The sequence below is a fragment of the Anguilla rostrata genome, chromosome 6 (assembly GCF_018555375.3).
Source record: "Anguilla rostrata isolate EN2019 chromosome 6, ASM1855537v3, whole genome shotgun sequence".
Classification (NCBI taxonomy): domain Eukaryota; kingdom Metazoa; phylum Chordata; class Actinopteri; order Anguilliformes; family Anguillidae; genus Anguilla; species Anguilla rostrata.
This window is the reverse complement of record NC_057938.1, coordinates 6,310,797-6,331,785: the sequence shown is the minus strand read 5'-3', so window position 1 is coordinate 6,331,785 and position 20,989 is coordinate 6,310,797. Positions and strand designations below refer to the sequence as shown.

The 20,989-nt window shown below is 43.3% G+C and overlaps 1 protein-coding gene across 2 annotated transcripts in view; it reads left to right on the top strand.

Annotated features, from left to right (window-relative positions):
• The first annotated feature begins 7,917 nt into the window (after positions 1 to 7,917).
• The window catches only part of b4galt2 (UDP-Gal:betaGlcNAc beta 1,4- galactosyltransferase, polypeptide 2), a 125,494-nt gene continuing 112,422 nt past the window's right edge, over positions 7,918 to 20,989 (top strand). Inside the window, exon 1 of one of the 2 annotated variants that reach the window (XM_064341742.1) lies at positions 7,918 to 8,295. The gene's annotated coding sequence lies outside the window, so the exon portion shown is untranslated. Of the gene's footprint in view, positions 8,458 to 20,989 lie in introns of both variants that reach the window. The other variant, XM_064341741.1, reaches the window with a different exon arrangement.

Genomic DNA, 20,989 nt, shown 5'->3' with positions numbered 1-20,989 from the left:
ACATTTTCTTAATTAGCACCTGAATGACAGCCAAAGACTGTTCTTGTGTCTCTCTGTGAAATGTTTTACTGTGATCTTTGAGTAAACCAGTATTGCTGTATATAGCCAATTAGCTCATTAGGCATGGAATTGGTGGACGCAAAAACCAGCACACACACACACTGGCCCTCTCTGACTGGAATTGCTCAACTCTGATGTACAGTGTGAGGCCTTTTTTTTTTAAATGACTGGCTGCAAAATTTAAACCTCTGTTCTTCCATCTCTGTCCTCAGTGAATCTTGAAATCTCACCCAGGCGGTCGGCATCAGTGTCTCCCTGCTCCTGTCTGTTTCACTGCTCTGCACAGAACTGCAACCAAAGGGGAAGATAGAAATTACATTACCGTCACTTGGGAGATGATCTTATTCAGAGTGACGTCCATTCGTGGAGAACATCAGCATTACTTTCAGGAATACAAAAAATGCCCTATCATCAAGAAGGCACAGAGGCCCATTTATAATCAATAAATGTTATATTAACCTAGCAAACAGTTTTATCAAAAGAAAGTTCCACTAGACAGATAACCTATCTTTAACCAACATACTTAGTAGAGTATCTTCATTTTGGAAGTGATGCTCGGGGCTTGCTGTTGACCACATAACCATATAGTTTCTAGTTTTTTTGGTTGTTTTAGTTTAGTTATTTAACCATTAATACAGGCCGGCCATGTGATGTGAGGGCCAAAATCCCTAGTGCGCCCCTTATTAGAGGGATATGAAGGCATACAGGAGCAAGTAAGTGAAGCTGGCGTCATCATTTAAATATATAGAAAGGAAGCTGTTGGGGTGGGGAATATAATGGTTGCGTATAGTATATGACTATCGCTAATGTACATGTAATGACATTAGCCTTAATTTGTGTAAATTAAGTTATATTGATGAGTGTCATATCGTTGCACTCATCCATATGACAGAGAACAACTGAGACCACCGAAAATGCATTGGCACATCTGCGGGGTGCTTTTTGACGTTTGGCAAAAAACATTGGTGGTTTTGCCATTCACAGGACGTCATGCTGGTAGTGGGGTTTCCCTGTGTGCGGCTGACAGAGTTCAGTCTAATGGTACAATGCAACATTGCGCAGTGCGCAGCATGTCGTGAAAGCAGCAATTCACTTGCAGCTCTTTGTCGTGTTTCTCACGGTTCGGATTCAGTTCCAATAACAAGTATGACATAGTGCTGCAAAGCTGCACGCATGCGTATTGTTTGCCCACTGCTTTGTGGAACATGATTGCGTCTCTTTTCACCGGCGAAGCAATCGCACAAAACTTTTCTGAATTCACTCCCTATCACTGACGTACAGCAGACGTGAGATGTTGGCTGGGCTGATATGAAGTGTGATCAATCTTACACTATTGCATTTGGGGTACATCTTGACACCGACGTCTTCTCGGCAGACTTAATCGGAAGATTAATGACTGGCTGAGTTTTGGGAGGCCTGTTTTTGAATGCTAACGCTAAACTGCGTGGGATTTGGTTAAATGGCTGCAGAAGCGGCACCAAACGCAGCTTCCTCTTCAACGGAGTGCTGCGCGTCTTGTTTGGCGTTGGCCGGGTGTCGCAAAACAAGGCGTGTTTCATCACAAATCCAAGACTGCAGCTGTTTCTTCAATCAATAGAGACTTCGTTATCAAGCACTTTTTGGCCAGATGCACTTCAGTGCTGACAGTACATGAAGGACCCTTGCCAATCCGTGTCGGTTTTCCACTGTCCAAGTAATATGGCACTTGATACAGTTTGATGGTCTGGAGTGTGTGTAACCACAACTGTGGAAAAACAGTACAGCTCTTTGTTAATCGTTTAGTTAAACATAAGTGAAGACACAGTGTGTGCTATTCTTAGTGCCGGCAAAATCTTGTTCGTTTCATGGTTCGTCAACAAGAGATTTCAGGTTTCAATCTGACATTGCTATACAGGCTGCTCTAAATCTGAAGCTGGAAAAAAATCATCATAAGCTACCAAGTGTTATGGATGTGAAGCATTCCTCATCAGTTCTACATTGTAGTCGGTTTCATGGTTAGGGTTTTTAACAGGTAGTTCAGTCATTCGGTAAATCTAAGTAATTCAATCTAATTGTTTTTCTTTAGTTGCGCGTGAGCCAATTGTAATTTCGAATGGGTTTACACATGTTGACACTCTTGGAATTTCTGCAAAACAATGAAAAACCCTATTATAGAGCAGCAGATATAATACTAGTGTGCAGCTAATTGTTTCCTGAACCTTTTCTCAGCCACCTACAGTATCGAAGACCAGAACTAACATACTCCACAGCAGCGGTGTTAACTATCTACTTGATTGGACTCATCAATATTCCATCCATGCAGTATATGCCTACTTGAGTAAATTGCTGATTTCTGAGGAGAAATGTTCAATATCGCCACAACATGTGCTGCTTCACTGAAGTCTGTAATGAGCTGTTATGTCTCTCCTTGTCATTTAGGACAATGGAAGAGAGCTATGCTGCTGGAAATATCTGCAGAGATTCATTGCAGGATTTCACTTGGAGACAATACGGTATTTCCAGCAGGGGGATGGGTTTTGTTAGACAGAATGAGTTTCCAGCTGTGTGTGATGTAAAAAAAATATTTTAAAAAAAGAAATCATTTTTAATCAAGTTATCCTGTCAAAAAATGAGGAAGAACATGGGACCAGTCCACAGAGATCCACCAGACAAAGGAACACATAGGACAATAACAGAGTGAGTGTGGCAAAGATTTTGCTCTCACTGTGTAAGCACAGTGTATCCACCAGATTTGAAATAGAGATGTTACTTTCATTTCTGTACAAAGGTGAAAACATTGTGAGTTTATGGAGCAAGATAAAGTTTTAACTGGAACGTAACAGATGGTTTTTCAGATGCAAACTTCACATAACTGTTCAATTCACTCCTTCTTTCCCATAGGCAATTATAGCAGTTGTAAAAATTAGTGGCTTTTAAACCCTGAATGATTAAAAAAAAAAAAAGAAAGTCATTTATAGATGGTATAGATTTAAAAAACATAAATAGCTATGTGTAGCCTGGATACTGGATAGATAGTTACAGTTAAATATGTATGTAACTAAATATATTTTAGTATTTAAAAATATTTTAAATACTAAAATATATTCTGAAAAAATAAATAGAGGCAGAGACATGGAGAGAGAGAGAACAACCTTAGAAGAGGTTGTGTTGTGACATTTGTTACTTTAAATTCACTTGTCAATACTCATTGCAGCAGCAATCTTAATCTTGATTAACTTGTGTGCATTATCTCTCATAAACAAATTAAAATCAGTCTCAGTATTTTTGTCTGTACATACCTTGAATTGTATATCAAAGCAGAATAAAATGGAATAATAGGCCTACAGTCTTTGACATCTTCTGACTGGCATCCTATTTTCATGCAGATATTCAGAAAAATGAATATTGAGCCATTTTGCCATCATCCCATGCCGCACTTAACCACAAAAAAATTAAGTGTTCGTTATATAATATAGATAATTATATAATTAAATAGTAATTATTGGAACTGTCTCTAAGGGTTCATCTCTTGTAAAAGCTTTAGACAATAGTCCCTCCCATAGTATTCCTGCTTTCAGGAAAGCTAACCAAAATTGCTTTGAGTGGTTCATAATACCTAATTTAATTTAGTCTTTAAAAAATGATTATTACCCTTTTAGCAACAGAACATATAATGACATTTAAATGTGATTCCTTGAAACTATACTCAGTGCTCTCCTTTTTAATCATCTTCAGAAAACATTTAAGCATAGACATTTTGTTGAATTATTATTATTATTTTAATAATAATGCAGACATATTTGTTTTAAATACTTAATATCCACAGCCTTGGTCAAATCCTAACTGTACAGTGCTGATTGTGGTTGGCAGCTCCATAGAGGCGACACGCAATTGGCAAATGTGTTGCCCAGGGAATGGAAGGGTTCAGTTGGACAGGGTTCCGCATGCATGCTATCTAGCGACCCCTGCTGGTCAATCTAGCAGGGGTCGCTAGATAGCATTGAAGTCACAGCATATCAAAGGTGTTCCACCGACTCCACTCTATGCTGGCTAACTGTAATCCGTGCTGTGAAAAGAAGCACCTGGCGACACCACATGAGGAGAACTGTGGAAATCTACACTCTTTCGAATTGGCAGCAAAGTTTGCGCATGTATGTGGCTATATGGTTGCAGAAAAATGTCAGTTCCAAATTGAGGTGGGAATTGGATGTGTTCATCCAAATTTATTTGGGGAAAGAAAAAAAAACATAATATCACCTCTTTTTCTTTCTGTCACTGTAACATCCATATGGGGTCCATATACACTTTAGTATATGCTAATGAGAAGCATGGGGTCCTCTGTTTCTGTTTACTGTGGAGTAATAGTCCACCAAGTGAGCTCCAGAGTTACTATACCGAAGGACAGGAGAATTTATTAAGGCAGGCAAGTAGATGCCTGATGGACAGAGGAATTACTACAATGTGAAATAGTGAGGACATTTATGCACCTCCTGGTCACAGTAGGGACGTGCAAGGTTGAGATTTGACCCCCAGTTATAAAATGCTTTGAAGTGATTTTCTTTTTCAGGGTTTTGATCATTAGTTGCTATGTTGACAGAATGTTTCAAGAATAACTGTCACCCTTTTGTGAAGGAAGGGGTAAATACAATACAGCTTTTTGCTATTTAAATAATTATTTCTGTTCAGTATATTTAATCTTTTAATATTTTACTTTCAATTTACAAATTATAATATGCAATTTGTAAGTACATTTTTCATGGGTACATTTTTATTCAAATGTATTTTTTCAGTTTTGTTTTTATTTTATTTTAAAACAAAGTGCATTTACTGTGCCTTTTGTCCACCCTTAGCCTCAAGCTACAAAACTTGTGATTTTATTATTATAATAGTCTCCCTGTTCTTGGCCACAGCCCAGTTTTTACTAGGTCTTTTATTATTGTGAAATGAGTTGGGGAGGGGCTGGTCCCGGGTGACAAGCATGCAGTACTGCATAAATGCAAGCAAATGCAGTTAATACACCTCTCCCGTCAGTGGATTTGTGCTTACTAATTTAATTTGCATTCGTAATCAACGAGCAGCCAACACATTCTTGGAGATTAAATCAAACGGGCATTTATCCCGGGTGTGTTTCTAATCATGACCGAAAGTCTATGCCGCTATGCTGGCTGGTCAGAGCAGCGATAGAAATCATCACTAACGTCGTACATGGATCATAGCGTTGCTAACTACCAGACCGCACATATGGGAGGCATTGAAATGATTTTCTCTCCTCATTTTTGTTGTGAATTTAGTCCTGGATGATCTGCCGCTAAGTTTTATATTTACATTACATTTATTCTTGATATGAGCCCAATTCAAATTAACATTTGTCTTGCATATGTCATCTGATAAATGTGATAATCAAGTGTTAATCCCCAGATGCTTATTATCGTTTGGTCGCAATTGCAATCGCAATATCTGAATTCCTTGCTGCCCCCTAAAGGACGGTAAAATATTACACTTTTTTAAAGCATAGGATCTTGGCGAATATAGGTAAGGCATTCTCAGAATTCGTCCCCTATGCGTGCTCGTTTTTGCTTCAGCCAATCTCTTGACGAATTAAAGTTGATGGAAACATGCATTTAACTTCTACCATATTTTCCCTTGACCTCGTGTACACAATGTAGGTTTGGCTTTATCCCATTTGCTTTGTCTCGGAGCTCTTCCTTTTCACAAGTAACTTAGTTTCAGTGACCAAGTATCCACTCTTTCACCACTTAATACACCACTGATTTCGCCTGCCAGTCTATTATTCACTTAATTAAAAAAGGTGACTGATTTCTAGTGGAATCATTTGCCATACAGCAATTTACAGAAAATTAAAGCATTAGATTTATCTGACTGATTACAAGTCCAGGGGTGGGGTGCTGTGCCGTACCAGTACCAGCTCTGGCCGGCTGGCCTGGGTGATGCGCAGTAGCCTCTGGTGTCTCCCAGGGATGGGAGGGTTTCAGCTGGGTTTGAATGACAATGTCTCGTCGTGCCCCAGCGATTCCCACTTGTTCGTCAGGTGTGCATAAGTTCCTTTGCTCTGGTGCATATGTGGTTGACTCATGTCTGTGCGAGCTGGACTTAAAAACTTAAATACAGATTCAGTGGCTGACACTTGCTTTGGGAGAATACATGTTTGTCTGCGCTCTCCTGAGTTGACAGTGGGACTTTTGGTGAATGTTGTAGCATTAACAAGATTGGCACTCCACATTGGAAACCGTTAAGCAATATGAATCTAATTATTGTCAATTAACAGGTCATTACAATTCAGAGCTGGCGGTTTTGACGGAAAAGAAAACCAGCATCCACTGAGAGAGTCCACAAGAGTGACCAAGAATGAGATCTGATGTAAGTATATCTAAAATGGTGGTCATAAATAGTGGTTAAAGAGCTCGTCAATTGCTAAGCTTGGTAATCACACAAAATGGTTGAAAGGAAATATGCAATATCTAGTATTTTCTATATGTATTCTGAAAATAAAAGGCACTGTTGAACATTTTGCTTAAAAAGCAAGATACTTTCCCAGGAGGGTATTGAAACATAAATGACAAGATTACAAAATACACACACTAACACGATTGCATATTTCAGTGAAATAATTTGAATTGCTGTCGGGCTGATTATTTTTCACAACAAACCAAAAAGCACTGAACCACAATAAAGATGAAAATGTAACCAAATCCGTGATAATTACTTCTGCACGCGAGGCCATGAGACATACCTAGCGTATCGAATACAGACTGAAACTGAAGACAGCATGTCTGTATAAGACAAATCCTCACTGAAATATAAAATGCTGTTCAAAAATCAGGACACTTGGTAGTTTGTTATTTCTTTCCCCAATTTCTAATCTCAATTTTGAATGCCCAGTTGCAACTTGTGGGCCTTTCCACTGTGCTGAACATTCCATCTTAATCCAACCTAACCTGGTCAAGATGGTTTAAGCTGTGTTTTTGACACTTCCGGTCGACCAGCTGTTCATCAGCTGAGCAGCCTGTATAATCAGCTAGTCTACCAGTGTGGCCACCAGCTTTCTCTGCCAGCTTAACCTGCTTTAACCAGCTTTGATCAGTCACAGACCAGCTATGGCCAGCTAGAATCAGCTGTGAATCCCAGTCGGTCTTATTTGGATTTTTCAGCAGTAGTAGCTTGTTGCAAGGGCACAGATTTCAGCCAAACCACTGCTGTCCCACTGCGAAGCGTACAGACGAGTGGCCGCTGCTTCTGTGCTTGTGAGAATGCACAGGTGTGCAGCTGATGGAAGCAGACCGCAGGCACTTGACTGACCAGAGGGAGTCAGTAGTGAGCAATGAGGCAGGGCGGCTAATGGGCAGGGGCTAATGGCCAATCACGCCGTGGGACTCCTGGTCACAGCTGGCACTGGCGTGGACCAGATTTGTTCTCAACCGTAGAATGAATCACTTCTCCATGCATATGTTGGCTGCATGTACTCATTGGGATTGGATTTCATAGCATGTTATTTTCAATTGTTAAAAAACATTTAATTATATAACAGCAGAAAGTGCAGGGGTTGTATTCTTATTTTGAAAGGTTTAATTTTCAGTTGTGCTTTTTATTTGTAAAAGCCTTAGTGTGATCAATGTTGTTTAAAAAAAATGCTATTATAATGGTCTCGTGTGTGTTGTAATCAACAAACCAAAAGCACAAACATGTTATTTTTGGAATAAAAAATTTGGATCTTTTAAAAAAATCAACAGACATAACCGCATGTTTTATATCAAATAAAAAACCCTGTACTGACAAAGCCATTTGATGTGAAGAAATAGCCAACTATCATCCCCATGTGGATTGAGCCGTCTCTGATTAAAAAAAAAAAAAAAAAAAACACCACAATTTCTCCGCTCCCTCTTGTGGTGGAATACACAAATGATGTTTGTACCATCTGGCTCTCCGTAGCGGAGAAACCTGTCTCTCATTCTCCCTTTATTTGCCTTTAAATCTAGCTCCAGCAAAAAAATATGTAACTGTCTTTGACGGATATACACCGAAAGGATCTGCTGTCTGATAATTGGAATATACCGTAAATAATAAACAGAATGGGGGACACATATGCTGCGTGGGTGAATTGCCAGGACATTTTGATCTCTGTATTTGGCACTAAGAAAAATGAAGTGGCTGATTATATCATTATTAGAAAGAAATAAAACACGAGATCGCGTGTTTTTAAGACTGAATAAGATGTGCCTTTTCCCGATAGCCTAGCAGGTAACTAGCTTCATGTATTTCTGAAAGCTGTTTTCAGTTATAGCTCGCTAGCTAACGGTCCTGATTAAATAGTTTTCAAATTAGCTAGCTAAGGATCAAGTGCATCAACAAAGAATGCATTCCTAGGAGGAGGTTGCTAGCAAGCTAGCTAGCTGCCATAAGGTAAGGGATGGAGATTTTTTGTCTTGTGGAAATATGAACAATGTATAGGCTAATCGTAATTTTGGATAAATATTTGTATTTAGCGAATAACGTTTTTTTTAAATTTATTTGAACATAGACAGTAGCAGGTAGCAAACTAGATCACAAGAAAGCAAAATGCAATATTTTAACAAGATATCCAGCTAACCGGTTATAAGCAAAAATGCATTTGGTGCATTTTCTAATATGAAAAAACATATTTTATATTTTACAGTTTTATTGGCGCTAGATAGAATTGTTAATTTAATTTGTCCTGCATTATTACAATTTTAGTGATGCATTCTGTTTCTAATGCAGCTTGCTGTTTCTACAGCTAGCCAGCGAGCTGCATCATAGAGCACAGTTGTTGGTTCCCTAGTCGAAACTATTGTTACGTTAGCTCGCTAGCAATAGCCTATAGTCTTAGTGGACGGTGCAGTGTGGTTCTATGTGGAAAAGAAAATGTAAGCGAAATGAAGACAGTATGCTAAATAAGTCGTATATTGCATAGTCATACATTATTATTATTATTATTATTATTATTATTATTATTATTATTATTATTGTGTTGTCGTGCTGTTGTTATTCACTTCGGAATAATGCAGTAAACAGATGTTTGTCCGCCAGCTTGCTATGGGTTATCTTCGAAATTTTTTCCAGAGATCGCCGTTCATTCAACTGCTGACTAGTTAAGATGCATTGTCTAATAGTTCGGTCCCTTCCCCTACAGACTTGGCTGAAAGTTGTATCCGTGTAATTGTATCCGTTGATCGTAATTTGTATTCTTGGTGATATGGTCTGCGTTTGTATTATGCGCAGAAATTGCCTTAAAAGTGCACGCCTGTAGGATTATGTGGACTACCTCGCCTTAAAAACTGTGGTTCGTGTACAATTTAACATTACCGGTAATTACATCGGAGATGTTGCTGGACAGCGTACGTGCTAACGATAAAACAGAAAAGAAAAGACAAACTCGTATCTCTCGAGTCCATGCTTATTGCTTTCTCAATGCTCAGTGCTGTACGTGAAGTACTAAGTGGATCAGTATTATCCTCGCTTAAGTAGGATGTCAACGCATGATCTCATTATTACTATACTGTGTGCATGGATCGCTTCGCTTGTGTTGTAATTATTGTAACAATGAATTGGAATGTACACTTACACACAATCATACACACACACACACACACACACACAATGTACATAGTAAACAATACATAGTAAAACGCAAACTTATGAAAGACTGCAGAGGGCAGGAGTAGCGTTATGCTGGAGTTATACGTTTTTCATTTTACTCTGGCATGGCGGTATCAGGTTGTTCAGCACCATTCTATAAAACTCCACAATCAGTTTTTTTAAATTGCATCATTCTCTTTTGTCTCCTTTGCGAATAAAGTGCTTTCTCCTTGAGAAATTACTGAGTAATCCTACCTCTTTGAATTCATAATCAGAACTTGATTGGGTCTCATCTGTTTTTTAGCTACTTTCTCTTCAGCTTTTGCTATTAGATATAATTTACCTACAGAGTTTCTGATGTGTGTGTGTGTGCGCGTGTGTGTGTACATGCATGTGCGTGCACTCATGCCTGTGCTGTTGCATCTGTAAATGTGTTTTGGTGATTAGTTGGGGGTGGGAGTTCGATTGAGAATGTTAGCATGTCCAATGGCTATTTTTATGAGTGTTCCTTTCAGAGGATCTAGCCACAGGTGGTTTTTTAGATGCTTAATAATGTAATGGGTTTGGAAGGGGTTGGTCCATTAGTTTCAATGCTGTTAACTGTAAGAGCCTCGGTGGGGGAAAAAAAACATGTCCAGTCATGTTCATATTTCCATGCTATTTTTAATAAACCAAGTCTTAATCATGGCACATAGTCTGCGCATGCAGGATTGAAAGTCAGGGTATGTAGGCTTGTTGCACTGGATGGCTTAGCTTGTAGAATGCCTTTGCAGCCAGTGGTGTTAACATCATTCAGTTTAAAGCAGGCCTGCTTTAGCTTTTTTTTCCCAAGAAAATGAGAGTGAATAAAGGGCTAGCCGGTTGGACTGGCCCCTTTGGAAAGAGGCTGAGAAAACCTTAGATTTGAGACGCACTTCCTCCCAAATCACTTTAGCTACTCTCCCTGCAAACCGGGGCTGCCGCAGCCTTGGGACGGGCTAAGGCGCTAAGTCGTTCCTCGCCGAGAAGTTATTCATTATTATACGGAATCCGTGAGGCCGCGCGGCAGTCACTCTATTAATTCACTTTCATCAAGCACAATGCCGCGCTCCCCTTGAGGTTACGTTTTGATGGAGAAACCATTGCTGCTCAAACACTGCTGTCTGGAGCTTTTGGGAGCTGTGTTGCCGCGGCGCCCCTCCTGCATACCAATGAGCACAGAGCACATCCCCCCCGGCTCTTTCACAGTGGTCAGGGCAGGTGAGAGAGGCCGGCAGCCCTTGTTTTCCCTCTTTTGACGCGCTCTCCCCTGTTGTTCGTTCACGGCTTTAGGCCAGCCGGGAGGGCTGAATGAACTCCGGACTCCTCTGGAAAGGGACGTTGCGCGTTCGTGAACGGCGGCCACTCGCGAGAACGCGGTGTGCAAACGGAACGCTCTTCTATTTAGAGGCAAACTGACACCCTGTACGACTGGTCGCTCTCTCTCGAAACTCCCGGTTCTCCCCATAGTGGAAGCAGCCAGACGCCTAGCTTAAAAAAAAAAAAATAAAAAATAAAAAATGTTTCTTGTGATACTGGCTCAAGGATATCTGCTGTAGAGGGGAGGGGGGGGACTCAAGACATTGTTCAGTTGAAGGAGTCCTCCTCGCTGTATTGATATCCGAATGTGGCTGCGTTGGGCAGTGTACCATTCAGCACAAGAAGCGCGCTCCGAGGAAAATCCAATGTTGGGATTTGTTGCCATGGAAACGGTCGAACCTGATCAACAAAGGTGGCAGTGTGCAGAATGCTTGTTTTGTGCACCTCTTTTTCTCACCACTTAACATCTTCCGCAGGTTCCGCCTCCCCCATGCTTATTCAGAGCCCTCTGAAAGGAGGACTCAGCCGTCAGTGCGTTAAAGGAAGCGGTGGAATTTGATATTACAGTTACATGCAGCTCAGAGGAAGAAGCGCCTTGCCACCCCCCCCCCCAGACATTTACACTCCTCACTTCAGCGCTGCTGTCGGTGTTTTTGGTGTTGTTTTTGGTGCTGCCGCTCGCGGGGCTGAGCTCTGATTGGCTGGTCTGGCTGCGCTGCATAATCGCGCTCGGTGGTGGGGGCCCAGACCCCTCCCTGTAATCCTCGCACGGGCTTCTCTCCAGTTTCGATGAAGCCCTCAGCTGTAGTATTTATTTAATTCTTTTTTTTTTTTTTTTTCCTTGGCTCCGGAGCCAAGCGAGAGCAGCTGGACCAGGAGCAGCCCACGTGCAGCCTCCCTTTGATTCCCGAGCCTGCGAGGCCTATACCAGTTCTGGAGAGGGGCCACTGCGCCCCCCCGCCCCTTCTCCATCCTCCACCGCCCCCCCCACAGGTCCAAGCAAACTCAGCCAAGGCCTCCCCCCTCCACCCCCCATTCCGGGAGCCCTTTAATGAGAACCTATTGGACTCGTTTATTTAATGCATTTATCTTAATGAATTTCGAAATTGAATCTCAGCAGCAAACACCCGCGTGGTTTTTTGGCGGGTCGGGCCCAGATGGCGACGGGGGTTGCGGCCAAGGCGGGGTAAGAAACGTAGCGCCGCGCGAGCGGGGGGGGGGCACTTCCGCCCCCAGGCTCGCTCTGCACAGCGCTCTTTCTCTCTCCCTCCCTCCCTCTCTCTCTCTCTCTCTCTCTCTCTGTGCGCTTCAGACCTCGGGCTGATCCTCGCTGGCCTTAGAAGGTCCTTTTTTTAGCCGCCGCTGACTTGCCCCCGAGCGCGCGGCTGTTCATTAGCTTCATGCACTGCCCTCTGATGCTATCTGTTCATGCCTGATGTGCTTTACAGTATCACACAGGGGGCTGGACCCCTTACACACACGTTTGTGTGTGTGTGTGTGTGTATGTGAGGGGAGTGTGCTCTAATCCTAAAACCGCCGCGTGGATGTTGCATTGTAATATGAAATGGAAAGTTTTTCAATTACGAGCACTTGGCATTCTCCGTGACAGTAGGAAGCGTGATGAATGCGGGTGCAATTACTGAAGAGTAGTCCACGCAGTGTACTAATTAAATCCAGGCAGCATGCTGGACCCAGGCTTTGATGCTTCCTGTTTTTTTCTCCCCCAGCATCTCCTGACGATCCTCTGCTGAATCCTGCCCTGTCCTTGTGCATCTTTTCATTACAAATCAGAGCATGGCACAGTAAGGAGACCCAGTGGCCCCACACAGTAAATAATAAAAAAAAAAAAAAAGAAAGACAGATTTAGCATGGCGGCCACGCAATTTACGCTTTTCACTTAGAGTCTGATTAGAGATGTGTTGTGACTTTTATACCCGGCAATAAGATGACGCAGAGCTGTCCTCGCCTGACAGTAAATCTCTTTCCCGAGCTTAAATGCAGCGCGTGTTAGCTTGGAATTCTCTTTGAAATATAGGCACTGGAAATTTCCGACAGTGGCTGCGACTGGCTTTCCATCGCATCAGTGGTGAACTGCACGTGGTCCATCGTTCATATCTTCGAGTAATTGCGTTCAGCAGCTGTACTGTGGAACATCCAAAATGCATACTGCATATGATTAAAAAGTAGTGAGCTGTCAGTATGAACCGTCCATCGTGTAACTGGACTGTGGATATGATGGTTTTTGGGGCCGCAGTCCTTCCTGTAAAAATCCAGGGCTGTGAATGGGTCGCAGTATGGTCTACAGACAGTACAGAATTGTTATCATTATTGCTTAAGAGTGTCTGATAGGATAAAACAGATTTTTTTAAAAGCACTTTAGCTTTATGAAACGGTAATGAAGCCAAGAAAAGTTACGGTTCTTCAACTTCAACAGACTTCGATGAGCCCCTTGGAATGCTTTTTTATCTGTCATGACATCACGTTGTCATGGAGCTTCCCCCTAGCTCTTTTAATAAGGCCCTGTGAGCGTGTCAGTTCATGGCTGGATTAAATCAGTCTTTTTTTCTTTTTTTTACTTCTGCGTGTTGGCAAGAGCAAAGAACTGTAAGCGTTTTAACTGTCTGAGGTTCAACCATCCTATTAGGCAGCCATGTTCTAGAACTTTCCCTCATTGATGGAGATGAGAAGCCCCTCAAATGAGCGAGCCTTTCAGAAGACCAGGAGTCTAGACTGACAATTACATGCGTTCCTACTTTTTGAGTGTTAAGGCGGTAGGCAAACATCTGTTTGAAGAGTAACGGACATTCTTCAGAGAAACCTGCGTTTGTTTTCAGTTTGTTTTGTTTTGCGGGGAAATCACAGTGTTTCCTGTAACATGTAGGAGTTCCAGTACAATAAAAAGCTTTATTTGGAAAGATATAGTGTATTTCAGTCGTCATGGTCTGAAAACAAGTCTAAATATAGAACAGTTTTTTGCCTTTGAAAGCAAATGATTATTATGCAATGCAAAAACCAATTTATTTTGGCTAAATGTGACAAAAAGATTGCCAATGGGGTGAGATAGTTTGACTCATTTCAAGATTTGCCAGAAGGGTGAGACGATTTCACTTGTCAAGTGAAAACTTCAAACAAGCTAATATTTTTTATTTGAGTGAACAAAATGAGATTTTAAGTCTCATTACAAGACTGAAACACTTGTTAAGACAGACTTTTTTTGCAGAGTGTGGGAATTCTCAACTACTTCAATGAAGACCTTGAGAACAGTCCGATATGGGGTGGAAACCAACATGAAAATGTAGTCTCACACAATAATCGTCCTTTGTTCAGTTAGCAATATTTTATTTGATATAGTGAAATTTCCAAGTACGGCAAATCCCTCATAGAGCCTCACTGAGGGTATTACGGAATATAAGTGCATAATTCAGAAAAACATAACATGGTAATTTAATGGGAAAGACGTAATTGCTCGATGAGGACAGAAAAGAACAAAAAGTCACACATAATGGTTGGGATTAAAAGCAATATGAAGTTAACCGGTAGTGCCATCGCAGATAATTGCATTTGAATTTTAAATTCCCTTTTAAAATGCGATGAATTATTATGCTAACCTCCTGACAACATTGTTTAAGTGTCTTCGAAAGGAGCGTAAAATGGTTTCGACAGGCATTTCCTTCGACCGTCAGCTCCGCCGCGTCAGCGCACGTTCCGGAACGTTCTGGGATGGGGGGGGGGGGAGTCGCTCCGTTCCCTCTCCGCAGTCACGGATCGGCGCCGCGACGCTGTACCTGCTCGGTCCGTTTGAAGGGTTTGCGTGTCGAAGTCGGCTCGCCACGCCGCGCGACACCGATAAGATCCTGTAAGCAATTAAACACGAAGCTCCGCGGCGGCTCGGAGACGTCTCCCCCGCTGTCTGCTGTCAGCAGATTTACCCCGGGAAGACTGGCCCGTTTCTGCGTTGCCACGGTAATTATTTCGGGCCCGTCTGATCTGCACAACAGAAGATGAAGCGCGGCGTCTCTCTCTCTCTCTCTCTCTCTCTCTCCCCCTGCCGCCGGTCCCGGTTCGCCCCGGGCGGAGGAGTCGTGCGGACGGCAGACGCGGTCGGGCTCGGCGGTCCTCGCCGCTCCCGGTTTACGCGGTCGGGCCGGTAGCGGTTAGCGGAGAAAGAATGCCGAGGTCGAACGCGACTCCGCCTTTGCCCCCTTTTTTTTTTTCGCCTCTCGCCGGTTCTCGCGGAAAGTCGAGGGGGCCGTTCGACAAGAGGGCGCCGCGGAAAAGAGACGAGGCGCTCTCGGGAGTCTCTCACTCCGTGGTGGAAAACGGCATCACTCACTTCTCAGCTTGCGAGACGGAACCCCGAGTGCCCCCCCACTAACTCTGGGGTTCCGTCTCGCGAGCTGAGAAGTGAGGAGATGCCGTTTTCCACCACGGGGTGAGACACTCCCGAGAATGCGGCAGTTCTCCGCTCTCCGTTCGCAGCCGGGCCGACGAACGCCGCCTTTGACATCCCCCACACCCCCCCCCCCCCCCCCACCCCTCGGGGGACTTCCAGGAAATAATTCAAGACTTCGCCGCGCGATTGTCTTTGAACAAATATTCCCTGCCTGGGCAGTAAGAGTCTCCTGGAGAGAGAGGACGTGCCAGACAGCCTTCTGTAAAAGCAGATTACGTTTCTGTGTTCGATCAAGCATTAGCCTATTCCTCGGTTTATATTTCTGATTATTTATTTTTTTTAACGTTTCCCAGACTTTGACTATTTCTGGCTTCAGTTCACATTTTGGTGTCTATTTCTGACCTAAAGGATACAGCATTTCTTCACTAAAACAAAGTGAAATACAGTGTTCAAGTACATTACCCAGGCCTGCTGTTAAACTGCCTGGGTCCCTGGGCCTAGTTTTTTTAGCATGGTGCGGAGTTACGCCGATCTCTCACTCAGTTAGACATCGTCACGCTGTTCCGGGAAGTATCTGGTGCCTCGCGGCCCAAACGGTTATATTTTTTCGCGCCGTCCCTTTCTCCCGGTTCCTCGCCAGCCGCTCTTGATGGGCGCGTTCCCGAGACCTGAGCCATCTGCGGAGCAGCTGTGGAAACCGAACGCGCGGCGCGGCGACGTGGGACCCGCCATCGTCGGTGGAATGAAACGGTTCCTCGTCCAGAATAACAAGCTGTTGTCTTTCATTACCTTATTGGGAGACGTGGCTCAGGAGGTAAGAGCGATTGTCTGGCAGTCGGAGGGTTGCCGGTTCAAACCCCGGCCTGAGCGTGTCGAAGTGTCCTTGAGCAAGACACCTAACCCCTAACTGCTCTGGCGAACGAGAGGCATCAATTGTAAAGCGCTTTGGATAAAAGCGCTATATAAATGCAGTCCATTTACCATTTACCATTTATTGCGTCAGCCTGGCGGGGCGCTTCCTCCGACGTCTCGACGCAGACGCGCACCGGGCCCGACGCTGGCTCCGCGGCGACACCAAGCGAACGCCAGACGGCCGTCCTTTTATCCGCCCGGTGGATTTAAAACGGCTCTTCTGGCGCGGGTACGAGCGCAGCTCTCCGCAGTTCGGTACCTGCTCTCCCCACTGGAAGTTAAACTACGAGGTGCCACCCAGAATGCATTGCTACCATGCGTATGCGCGTTCTGACTGTCTGAATGTAAAAACGGATGACGAGTTGCTGTGTGTCAACAGATTTTTTAAAAATTGAATTTCTTCTCGGAGAGTATGGTCTGTTCCAGGGAGACTGAATGAGGAGACTACTAGCCATATTTTGTTATCTCTTTAAGTCTTCTGATAACAGATATACTACATGGCCAAAAGTATACATCCAACATCTCATACAAAATTATGGGCTTTAATATGGAGTTGGTCCACCCTTTGGTGCATAACAACCTCTACTTTTCCTGGAAGACTTTACATGAGATGTTGGAGCATTGCTGCAGGGATTTGCTTCCATTCAGACAGAAGGGCATTGGTGAGGTCGGGCACTGATTGGGTGATTAGACCCAGCTCGCAGCTTTCCAATTGATTCCAAAGGTGTTGGATGGGGTTGAGGTCAGGGCTCTGTGCAGTCCAGGCAAGTTCTTTCACACCATTCTCAATAAAACAATTTGTATATGTACCTCGCTGAGTGCTGGGGGGCCATTGTCATGCTGAAGCTGGAAAGGGCCTTCCCCAAACTGTTGGGGAAGCACAGAATCATCCAGAATGTGATTGTATGCTGTAGAATTAATATTTACTTTCACTGTAGCTAATGGGCCTAGCCTAAACCATGAAAGACTACTCCAGACCAAGGGGTGTCCAGATACTTTTGGTCATATAGTGTATATCTAATAACAATAGCCCAGACATGAAAGCACCATGATGCACTGCGTGATCTGTCCCTCGTAGTTATGAAGTTCCAAAAAAATACAAATGAATCTCGAGGTCTGTCAATACAGTGAAAGTCATCTTCTCATAAAATAAACTCATTCACGTGAAATATAAAATGCATACGAAACGTATATTTTCAATACTTCCTCACATCCCTAACCAACATGTCCGCGCTGTCCTGTTCTGAAGTTTGTGTGAAACGGCTGGATAACGACTGAATAGGCCCACGCTGTATTTTTATTGCTGCCGAAGTTGCATAATAACGACACTTCTGTGAAAGACGGAAAGTGCTGGTATATAAAAAAAAACATGGATAATAATGTGGGTAAAATAAAAGAGGGTGCTTTCCCTCAGGAGGTATAGTGGTAGAACACCGGCCAATTTTAGAGCAATATCCAGTGCTTCAAAATTACGGTCCTTGTGTTTTCCTTTAGGAGAAAGCTGGAAGCTGCATTGTACTGATGTGACATTTTTTTTGCATAATGCATTGTTAAGAGAAAATCACCGCCAGGTAATCACGGGTCGCGGGCTCTTAACATCGAAAGCTGTTAAAATTTCATAAACGCAATACGCCGAAAACCGTTGTGACATCAGGCACACGGCGTCCACGCACCAGGAGTTAAGCACGGTCGGTTGGATTAAGAGGCGAAATAGCTGCATAATGTGCTTCACTGAGTTTGCGATTATCCAATATGCCTTTGTAGGTAGTTGACTGCGCTGGTTACAGGGTTCATGCTTTCAATGCAAACTCCCACCGAGACCCGTAATCACCAGAGGGAAAGACTCCGTTGTCAACAATAATGGAGAGTTCATTAAGAGGATTTGCCATTGCCCCTGGTGAAAAGCCCACGCGTGAGAAGATGATGGCGCTGAGTCTCATTAGGTTACCTGCGTTTCGCATAAAAAATGGCATCGATGCTGCGAGGACTAATGACTCAGCAACCACGGGCTGACTAGCTGTACAACACGCTCCTGTATGCAAATCCAGCTTGGGTTTCTGCCACTGAGGGGAGAAAAACGCATTAGTAAAAATGACATTGTGTAAAACATTGTCCGTATTCGCGTGGAATTCGGTGTAAAACTTATGCACCTGGCTTGGCAATCAGCAGTACCACTGTTGGCAAGAGGGGTCAGTATTTCACAATATGGTAGGGAATCATTCCAACTGCGAAAACATTTTTACAATAACGGGTTGTAATTTAAGTAAAATAGTAAGCTTTGCATTCTTCTCGCCAGTATAGCAATGTAGGACTATTTCTTTCCTAGTTGGTTAGTATTTTGTACTTTCGTTTAATTTTATAGCCTATAGTTTTAGTCGGTATGTGGGATCTTTTTTGAATTATTGAAGTACAGTATCAGAAACAATCAGGATATGACAATTACCTTTTTAATACAACATTATATGAAGGCTGAAACTTATTAATCTTCCCTTGTTCGCAGAACACCTTTGACCTGTGAACTAAAACCTGCATCGATGTACAGTTTTTCCCTCCGTACCATAGCATGTAAAGCCATTACTCTCTCAATGCGTGATGTTCACTGGTGCTTTTAAGGGATTTTGTGATGTCATCAATGAGGTCATTACATGGGACTGAGTGAGCAGAACGGGGATTGCAGAGAAGCTGAATAACTACCGTTAGCCTCTGCAATTTCACACTGAATTGATAATGGCGTCTATTAACGCGTTGTCCATTCAGAGTGTGCTCTAACCTTCGTTTTGCATAAAAAGCTACTTAATCACATAAGGCTATATAGAGAGAGTTTATATTTCAGTTATTTTGTATGATATTATATATATATTTCATAAAAACATAGCCTGCATCTATGCCTACACTGCATGGAGCAGAATGAATGGGCTTAAGAATACAGGGTGGAGACTGAGAAGCCTGGATGCAGAACTACATACACCACACACGCACACATGCACACACACACACACACACATGCACACACACACGCACACATACACGCATGCACACACACACACGCGCATGCATGCACACACACACGCGCATGCATGCACACACACAGGCGCATGCAAGCACACACGCGCCCATGAGCGCACAAATCATTATCATTGTTGCAGGCTGAGGTTCGTAATCCCATTTAACTGGAGCTAAGTGATGAATTACATTTCAGCTTTCAAGACACCATCTTCACAATCGCTGGTATCGTGCAATAATTATTATTTCATTTGTAATCAAGTGCTGCGCATACCACACGCAAATTGAAGGCTTTACATTTTATCACTGAAATAATTTAAAAGAAATAGACCCACTCCATGATTTATTGCATTATTATTGATTCATGCAAAACCCTCCAGAAGTGAGAGCTGCTAACAGCAGCTCAATTAAAACCATGTTCCAGGCCTGCTTAGCAGTTTACTTGCGCAACAGTGTGTGTGTGGTGTGATTGCATGCCATATTACTATTGTGGTTTTTAGGCATTTCAAATGGAATTATAATAACTACCAAATACAGTGGTATTCTCTTACACGCAAACCACCATGACAGCTTTTCCATGTCATATTTAAAGTTGCTGTCTCATTACAAGCGGGCATACTGGCAATTAAAATAAGAATTTGGAGAACATAGCGTTAGCATTCAGCAATTATAATTAAATATGTGCTATTTGCAGCAACAAAAAGGGGGGGGGGGGTGAGTGGGCTTCTCATTGCCTGGTTTAGGCTAAATCATGTGACTTCTCACTTCAAACGGCACACCGATTGGCTGTTACTGTAGAGTAAGATTATCATCTAGGTAATTCTGTGTAGTGAGGCGCAAGTGATTCGCACTGGGTCTTGCATCTGAATTTGCGAGTGAAACAAATTGCATTTGTATTGCTTTACGTAACGTGGGCCTGAAGGTTTGTCAGCCATAGTAAATTAAAACCACCTGCAGCGAGCTTTTGATGGCAGTGATCCTTGAAGTAAAGGCCCTTTCTTAATTAGTGGATTGCATTTTCGCTGAAATTTGAACGGAACAGAAATGCATCCTACAGGAGAACTGTTGTATTTTCATACGGTCGGTTTCCGTGTGGGGTTGACAGCAGAACAGAAGGCACAGAAGCAAACGCTCCACGCTGGTTAGAGTGCATTCTGTGCTTTTACAGCCCGGCCCTTAGCGTCGCGTTTTCCAGGAAAGGTATTTTAAACCCAGTGTTCCCCTGAGCGGCCGGCGCGCTCTTCGTGACATTTGCACTAAGGGCCACTCAAAGGAGGCACTTATGCCCGATGTTATCAGAGATTACACGTGTCGTGCATTTTGGATGACAGCTGGCTGGTGTCCCGCGATGGCCCCCAGGGGCCCTGGAGCGTGGGGTCGAGAAGGAGGCGCCCCCGCGAAACTCTAGCTGGGGAGGGGGCGTCCGGAGCTTCGAACCCTGCGCCGATAACGCAGAACCCTGGCAAAACCCAGAGAAGATCTGCCTGTTCATTTCTTCATGGGAAGTCATTTTCCAGCCTTATGCCGTGCGTCCATCGTAGAGGACATCAGGTGTGCCGTGGATTCTGATGGCATATCATTCCACTCCAGCGTCGTAGTTAATGGGGGGCCTCGTCCGGCTTAAGTATGTGGGACACATCCAGACTAGCTTAGATTAGTTTTGCTTCAGTAATTAACAAAACGCACCTAAAA